General features: G+C 38.1%; 1 long non-coding RNA gene across 1 annotated transcript in view; it reads left to right on the top strand.

Annotated features, from left to right (window-relative positions):
- The window catches only part of LOC116089052, a 27,227-nt gene that overhangs the window by 485 nt on the left and 17,446 nt on the right, over window positions 1-9,296 (top strand). The window lies entirely within an intron of this gene.

Below are 9,296 nucleotides of genomic sequence, written 5' to 3' on the forward strand. Positions count from 1 at the left end.
AGGAAGGAAGAAAGGAAGGAAGGAAAGAAAGGAGGGAGGGAGGGAGGGAGGGAGGGAAGGAAGGAAGGAAGGAAGGAAGGAAGGAAGGAGGGAGGAAAGAAGGAAGGAAGGACCAACCCAGGTATTTTACCTGAATAGAATTCTATGGCGATTTTAATTGGACTTTCTTTATTTACATTTCAAATGTTTTTCCCTTTCCAGGTCTCCCCTTCGAAAACCCCCTATCCCAACCCCCTCCCCCTGCCCCTGTGAGGGTGCTCTTCCACCCACCCACTCCCATCCTGCCACCCTGGCTGGCATTCCCCCACACTGGGGCATCGAACACTCTCAGTCCCAAGAGCCTCTCCAACCAATGATGTCCAACAAGGCCATCCTCTGCCATATATGTGGCCAGGGCCATGAGTTGCTCTATATGTATTCTTTGGTTGGTGGTCCAGTCCCTGGGAGGTATAGGGGAGTTCTGGCCTGTTGAAACTGTTGCTCCCTCTATGGGGCTACAAACACCCTCAGCTGCTTCAGTCCAGACTCCAACTCCTCCATCAGGGACCCCCAAGATCATTCCAATGGTTGGCTGCAAGCCTCCACCTCTGTATTTGTCAGGCTCTTACAGAGCCTCTCAGAAGACAACCATATCAGGCTTCCATCAGCAAGCACTTCCCAGCATCCACAATAGCATCTGGGTTTGGTGGCTTTATATGATATGGATCCCCAGGCGGAGGCAGTCTCTGGATGGCCTTTCCTTCAGTCTCTGCTCCACACTTTGTCTCCATATTTCCTCCTATTAGTATTTTGTTCCCCCCCCCCCTTCTAAAAAGCACTGAAACATCCACATTTTGGTCTTCCTTCTTCTTAGGCTTCATATGGTCTGTGAATGAATCTTGGTATTCTGAACTTTTGGGCTAATATCCACTTATCAGTGAGTATATACCATGTTTGTTCTTTTGTGACTGAGTCACCTCACTCAGAATGATATTCTCAAGTTCCATCCATTTGCCTAAGAATTTCATGAAGTCATTGTTTTTAATAGCTGAGTAATATTCCATTGTGTAAATGTACATTTTCAGTATCCATTCCTCTGTTGAGGAGCATTTGGGTTGTTTCCAGCTTCTGGCTATTATGAATATGGTTGCTAAGAACATAGTGGAGCATGTGTCCTTATTACATGTTGGAGAATCTTCTGGGAATATGCCCAGGAGTGGTATAGCTGGGTCCTCAGGTAGTACTATGTCCAATTTTCTGAGGAAATACCAGATTGATTGCCAGAGTGGTTGTACCATCTACAGTGGTTCTTTAAAAATATTGCCTGTAAGTATGTGAAATGCTTTGATTTTATTTCCTGTTGTATTTCTTTATTTTGCTTATGATATTGATGATATTTTCACTCAAGATTCTTATTCAGACTTATCAGTCCATATCTCAAAATTGTATCATTATAAAGAGAAGCTAACTCTATTAAACTACCATCGATATTCTGAATAACAAAAAAAAAAAAAATGTAACTACCAATAAACCTGGCTGATTTTCATATTGACCTACAACTGAAACTTTGGAACCACCTCAGTCAACTCCTATTTAATTATCTTCTAAAAGAGGATTATAATTCCTGCCTTCTGAATGCCCAGATGTCTGTTCCTGACACTTTTGGGACCTGCAGGTTTTCATAAATGAATGGATGGTGGAAGAACGGCCAAGACTCAAAATGGAGCCACCACAGGGAATATACTTAATGAAACACTTAGCTGCGTGGATCTAAACTCTTATGAGGTAACATTTATGTAATGACCTTTGAGTTTGTGCATTGTTTTAAATTTGCTCATTATGCAGTCTGCCGACAACAGAGCAGGCTCTGTCCCTCCTTTTTCTGATTGAAGCACCACTTACCACAGAAAGAGAATGCATTGTACAGAAGTATGTATGCATACATATTTGCATAAATACAGAAAAGAGGATTGTGATTCATTAAACAAAGAATCTGGTAAAAAGATCCGAAAGATAAAGAAGCCGAGATGGGACTTAGATGTGACCTCGTGCGTGCAGCTTGTACTTCATCAACGACATTTGAAGGAAGACTGATCCACGTTAGCCTTCTCACCTGCCCAATTATGACTGCAAAGAACACTCACAGAGACTTACTTACCAGAAACTTCACAGCAGAGCCTTCCGTGAAACAGCTTCTCTTCCTAAAGATGCAGGGCAGCTTATTTGTGTAATCTCTTCTCTTGGCCCTCCATTTTTCCTTCCCAGGCCACCATTTTTTTCATTTAGTAGTCCTTCCTTCCTTTAAGATATTTCCACTTGCAGATAAAAGTTCCACATACCATCTCTCTTTACTCCCACTCCTAGTGAGTCTAAGACTTTGATATCTGCCCTATTGTCTTGTGCTTCAGTATAGTTCAAATTCAATCACAAAGAACCCCAGAAGTTAAAGCTATGTCTGATCTGACTCCTTAGTCACAAAATTCTTTGACTACTATAATCAATGAACTTCATCTTTTAACCTTTTTTGCAAGCCATTCCCTCAGCTGAGATTTTAGTCCAAAGTTCGAGGCCTTTGACTCTTAAGCTTCATCTCTTCCACCTTCTCATGCCTTCACTCACAGTACAAGAGTTCTCCCAAGACATACAGGAAGGGATTAATACCTCATAACTCAATAAGAAAAGGTCAAACCACTAAAAGAAAATGAGAAACGCATTTGAACCAGCAATTTAGAGAGAAAGACCTCAAAAGACCTTCAGTTACTTGATGGTTTCTCTTTCTCTAAATCCATCATCCCCACCCCATAATTTAAATCCTTTCCATTCTCTCACTTGCGTCCTTAAACTCTCCCCCCTGTCTGCTCTGAGTCACCACATCTTGTAGTAATCCATCTGTTCATTTTCTCCAGTTCACCACTTCTTATGTATGGCTGCTGGGCAAGATTATAAACCTTGTGACTGTGTCTCACAGAAAACATTCAAACTTTTCTCACAGTACTAATGATACTGATTTGCAGTCAATGTGTTCTATTTTATGTCACTACAAAAAGAAAAAAAAGATTTCCCACTCTCAGGAGGGAATGACCTTCATTATCATAAATCAGTATTTTAGATCCGTTTGGCTCTATACACACACATATGAAACGTACCATTGTATGGTTAAGTTTGTACACAAACTATGTTCTGTAACACTGCAATTCTCTCCTCTCCCTTCCCCTCTCCCTCCCCCTCCTCCCTCTCCTCCTCCTTCCCCTTCCCTTCTTCCTTTCCCCTCTTCCCTTCTTTCTCCGTCCTTCTCTCCTGTTTTAAATTTCTCTACCATTGCCAAGTTGTCCTTTATAGTTTAGTACATGTGATCTGTATTGATGTATACAAGTAGCTATTCTTCCAAACTCTCAGGAATCCTTGACCTGTTTTGTTAGCCTGGTCAGTGAAAACTGGGGTTGCATTGAGTTGCCTTCCCTGGCCCAGCATGATGGCTTCAAGTGTTAAGCAGGTAGGAACTTCTCTCCTGTGAAAGATTGGCTATCTCTTTTGCCCATTTTTTTTTCAGAATAGTCTCTTTCCTATTGGCCAATGATAGCTATTTCATGAAAATATATCCTTTGAGTATTTCAAATAGTAATTTCCCTTTCTTTCTACTAGCAAACTCTTTCCCTGATTTAGGTTTTTTTGGTAGTTGTGTGAAATTTAAGATATTTAATTCTGACATAAACAAGTATATCAATATTTTCATTTAGGCCTTTTTTAAAACAACTAAAATGTACTTTTTATTGAAAATAGATTCTTTTCTCATACAATACATCTGGAGCACAGTTCACCCTCCCTCTACTCCCCACTCCTCCTCCCTTCTTCCCCAGGTCCACTATGACTCCATTTCCTCTACAGAAAGCAGACACCTCCAAAAGATGACAGGCACTCTGAATATACATGCTGTGACTGTTCAATGGGTGTCCTGTGGGACTCCAAACTGGGAGCTGGTGTGTCTCTGACTCTTTTGCCTGCTCTCAGGACACTTTTCCTCTTGTTGGGTTACCTTGTCCAGACTCAACATGATGACTTCTGCCTTGTCTATAAGGCTGTTTCCTATGGAAAGAGAATTCGGACTTAAGAAGCCAAAACCTGTACGTGTCCCCTAATCCTCCAAGTATACCCACAGTTGCACATTCTGAGTACACATTTCAGCAAGGCTTTATTTACCTTAGCTGTAATGTTTTTTCCACCTCTGTGTAATAGGTAATTTTCCACCATTTTTACCTAATTGTCATAAATTTATGCCTTGAAAACTCCATTTATTCCTGAATGAGTCAACCCTATTCTAAGTCCCTGTATACCAAAGATTATTGGCAAATTTGCTGTGCTATAACACCTATTTGTTACTTTTGCATAACTGCCATGTTGCTTTTGTTTTGCATTTCTGAGAGTCAAACTGGGGGCTCTGTGCTTACCCAAGCACTGCTCTTCTATTGAGCTATACCCCAGACCTCACTGTTTAATGTATTACCACTTTACCACTGTTCTGAAGTCGTATTTTAAATTATCTTTCATAGTGTTTTTTACATTTTTTTCTTAGCTCTTCCTTGTTTTTCTTTAAGATTTCTTGTTGGGTTTTACTTGGACTGCTTTGGAATTACAGGTTATTCTGGACTATATTGAAATATTCATTCATGCATTCTGTTATTTCATCAAAAAATAAAATCTCTTCATTTATTTTAATGCTCAATTCTTTTCCTAGGTTAATGTTTTTCCTTGAATATGCTATTTTTAAGGTATTTTATAGACTTACACATTTGTGGATGCATTGGCTAGTTACTCCAAGTTTAGAGAACTCCCTTTCTGAGAGTTGTTTGGCCAAGTGCATGCTAGCATGCAAGAAACCTTGACTCAGTCTTCAGCTCTACATAACCTAGGTTTGGTCACATCACTAATTCCAAAACTACAGAGGTGGAAGGCAGAGGACCTCAAAAATTCAAGTCTATCCTCAACTACATAAAAACTAACAAACAAATATGCCACAAACAATAACAACTCCCCCCATAAACACACATGTCTAGATATCCCTGTCACTTCTGTAGATAAATGTCCTTTCTAAAGGGCCCTACCATATCTGAGCCATTCCTTGGCACAATTCCTCCTCTGGGTGTGAAAGACATGCCACACTGAACTCCTAGGTTGTACTAGGTACAGGAGCTCACCACACTCCCCTATAAGCAATCTCAGAAATGCAGTCTTATGGAACTCCCCTGCTTGGAATCCTTCAGTGGCATTCCATGAAGGTTGTGCCAGAAATGTTTCTGGAGCACACAGACCCTCCTGCATCCTGCCTGTTGCTTTTCTACCATCACTTCTGACTGTGTTCCGAGCCATTGGTTCCCTGTAGGGTACTGAACCACACACCAAGCACTGTGCTAACTTCTGGTGGTGCCCTGCGAGTTTTTGCATGTTCTTTTTCCACTTTGACATATTCTTTCACCTTAGCCATCTTTCCTATTCTATCATTCTTCATCTCCCCCTCCAAGAAGCTTTCTCTCCTATTCCAGAAACATTCCTGAGTCCCCCCATCTGTCTTACTACGGTGAAGCTGTCTACACTGTTCCTTCAAGAGCTATCTGAGACTCAGCTATCTTGGACTTAACAAAGTCCTCCTGTGCCACATTCCCTGGCACCTAGCATAGTGCCTGAGAAAGAGAAAACAATTTAAGATGTTTTGAGTTTATTTACTCGTTTAATAGCACATCTCTGTTCCCCAAACATTTATTCATGAAATTGTTCTGGCATGAGATTTTTCTATGGGTTAATAAAAAATGGATTTTTAAAAAATGTTCACTGCATATTCACTGTACATAGAAATTTTCACACAAGTCTGTGCTATACAAAAAGCATATCTTCTATGACCCCTACACATACATCTGATATGTAACTTCTATGCAGATAAATGCTTCCTGATTTAGGACATGATCTTCAAGATAATATCTCTCTACTGGAAATGAACTTTGCCCAAAGAAATTACAATCTTGTAGAGTAAGAAAGTAAATTTTCAGTTTTCTCACATCTCTAGAAAATTAAAAATAAAGAAAAGGTTAAAAGAGATAATGTTTTCATTGACAGAAGAATAGAAAATGATAAAAACATAGTATATTGTTGTTACAAATGAACACATGATATACACACTCACATATATGTGTGTGTATATGTCAACATATTACATGTTAAATATATATAATATATTATATAATTATATAAAGCATATGTATATGTGTATATGTATATATCATAATTATATATTTATTATTATATTCTGTATTCTATATTCTATATTTGATATTCTATATTATATTCTGTATTCTATATTCTATGTTATATGTTATATTCTGTGTTATGTATTATATAGTATATAGTATATTGTATATAGTATATATATCTATCAACATGACTCAAATGGTTTCAGTATGATGGGTAGAGAGTCATTTTGCAGTGTTCTGCATGGAAGTCCATCTTATATTAAGACAACCCTAGTCTTTTTCTTTGAATCAGAAAGCTATTCATCCAGAGCAGGTGACTAGTACATTCTAACTGTCCAGGAAACCAAGCTCTAAGTATTTCAGATGAACATTTACATTTGAATCTCATCATTGTGTTAGGTAGTTAGACCTCCCAATTATTTTCTTTACAAATGAAACAGCAACTGTTCTCAAAGTGTAATTATTTGTTCCAAAATTGGCAGTTGAGAATCCAGTGGCTAACTATTGTGAACTAAATTCATGGGTATAATATTGACATGTCCTGGCCTCATCAAGTCTCAAATACACCATTTACTATCCAGATGAACCAGTGAAAGGCTTTCTTTCTTCCTTCCTTCCTTTCTCTCTCTCTCTCTCTCTCTCTCTCTCTCTCTCTCTCTCTCTCTCTCTCTCTTTCTCTCTCTTTCTTCCTGTTTATTTATGAATAAACAATAATTCATTATAACAAAATTAAGTGTTTCTTTTAAAATTCTCTTAACCACTATTAGTATAATTTCATTATCATGCCTGTGTTACTATAATGACTTTGATTTAATATTTTTAACTAAAATTTTGCTTCTAGGAACATATATTCTGTATGTATACACATGAACATAAACACATGTGCATGCATAAGCAAAACAGTTGAGGTAAAAAATTTTCTCTTAACACATATTACAAAGCACTCCCCAAAATGGTCTGATTTCTACCTTCACTAGCCAAAGACGAGAAGACTCATCTCATTAGAACAATCTTGGCATGATGGCTATTCTAACGATCCTACCCTGAGCCTGGAGTTTAGACTCAGTGGTAAACTACGGTTAGAATGTGCAAAGTCCTGAGTTCAAACTCTAACAATTCAGGAAAGCAAATTGATACTGGTGATGATCTATGAAGAGAAGCTAACTTATTTTTACTCAAATCTACTTCAAATTTTTTAAGTAGTTGTGGGAAAAACTGTCCGTCCATCAGTCATTAACTTTACCTCCTGATTCCTAATGTTTTTAAATTCTTCCTTGTCTATATTGTCTGTGACATTATAAGGGCTTATTTTCTTTGTCTATTGAATGAGTAGATGTCTACCTATAGAGTGGTTTTCGAGAAGAATACATGCAGAGTAGATGCCAAAGCTCATCACAAAATATGTGCCCATCAAATATTAACTGCCCATATAACTCCATTTTGAAGATCCCCTTTCATTTTACAACACACGTTCCAGTGATTCCAATTTAGGAGACAATAAATATTTATTACTAAATATATTTTTTAATAAAATCCTACTAAAACCTTGCAGTTCATTTTTGAGTTCTAAAGATAGGGCAAGAGAAACACAGCTCCTGAATGAAAACAGTCAGGGTGGCAATCAGCTTTCATTGTTACAAAATGACTAAAAGTAGCTCATGAAGAAGGCAAGCTCATTGGCCCTTAGTCTCAGTCCCAGAAGCCTCAGTCCGTGGTCATTTAGACTGTTGGATTTGGCCTGTGGCGAGGTTGAGCATCACCGTGGAAGTACATGGAAAAGAAAGCTGGCCATTTCGTGGCAGACAGGAATCAAAAAGAAGAAGAAGAAGAAGAAGAAGAAGAAGAAGAAGAAGAAGAAGAAGAAGAAGAAGAAGAAGAAGAAGAAGAAGAAGAAGAAGAAGAAGAAGAAGAAAGGAAGGCACTAAAGTGCTGGCACCCTCTTTGGAGCCATGAATCAGGTCTCTAACTCCTTCCCAATGCCACACTCCTTAAAGATTCATCCATCCAGTCATCTTCCAACAGTAGCACAGACTAACAAGTGAGTCAGTATTACATGGTCCAAATAATGTGTTTACCCAAAACATTATGCAGCTTGAAGACTCCTAATCAGAATGAGTCCTCAGTGAGAGTTAAGAAGTCACTCCATTGTGTTCTGTGACTCCAGGAAACATTTTCCTACTGTTGTTCTTTAATGTATAATTGTTTCCCTGATACCAAGAAACTTTTGGAAACGGCTTCAATTCTGAATCACACACTGAAAACTCTTAGTAATGTAATTTGGTGTCTATAAAGATGAAAATAACTCCTGTATAAATGACTGAAAGCACAAATAATAATAGTCTATTTACTCAGACTAAAATTTACTTGGGGCCTATACAGGCCAAACTACATGTCAAATCTAAAGTGATGAAGGGTAAGTTATATGAGGTCACTCTTAACCTTGAAGCTACTGAGCTGATGATCGTTAAAATGGCAAATTCATTTCAAAGGCAATATGCTAGACTCTCATACCAATTGCATGAGATAAGGTTATGAACTGAGCTTTGAAAATAGGATTTAATCATATTTTTGTTGGTAACTTGTGTGTCTCAGGACATGTTAGTGATCTTCCAAAATTCTTGCTGCTTTTTCATCTCTAAAAGATGAAGAAAATAAATACCATGTTAGTGTAGTTCCATTTCATTAGTTTAAGTTAGACTCTGTTGAGCTACTATAAACACATGATGGATGATCAAGACTCTCCTGAGAGTCACATCCTCTTGTGATTGGGATGACAGTGACCCCATAGGCTCGTCGAGTATTTGAATGCTCAGTTACATCTTCTTGTGATTCAAATGACAGTGACCCCACAGGCTCGAATATTTGAATGCTCAGTTCCTAGCTAGTGGACTGCTTAGGAAGAACTGTGAAGTGTGGCCTTGCTGGAGGCGATGTGTCACTGGAAGAAGACTCTGAGCTTTCATTTATTTATCTATTTATTTATTTATTTATTTATTTATTTATTTATTTATTATTTTTTTATTTTAGATATTTTCTTTATTTACATGTAAATTTCTCCTTTCCCAGTTTCCCCTCCAA

This window comes from Mastomys coucha, unplaced genomic scaffold (genome assembly GCF_008632895.1).
Source record: "Mastomys coucha isolate ucsf_1 unplaced genomic scaffold, UCSF_Mcou_1 pScaffold14, whole genome shotgun sequence".
In the NCBI taxonomy this organism is placed as follows: Eukaryota; Metazoa; Chordata; class Mammalia; order Rodentia; family Muridae; genus Mastomys; species Mastomys coucha.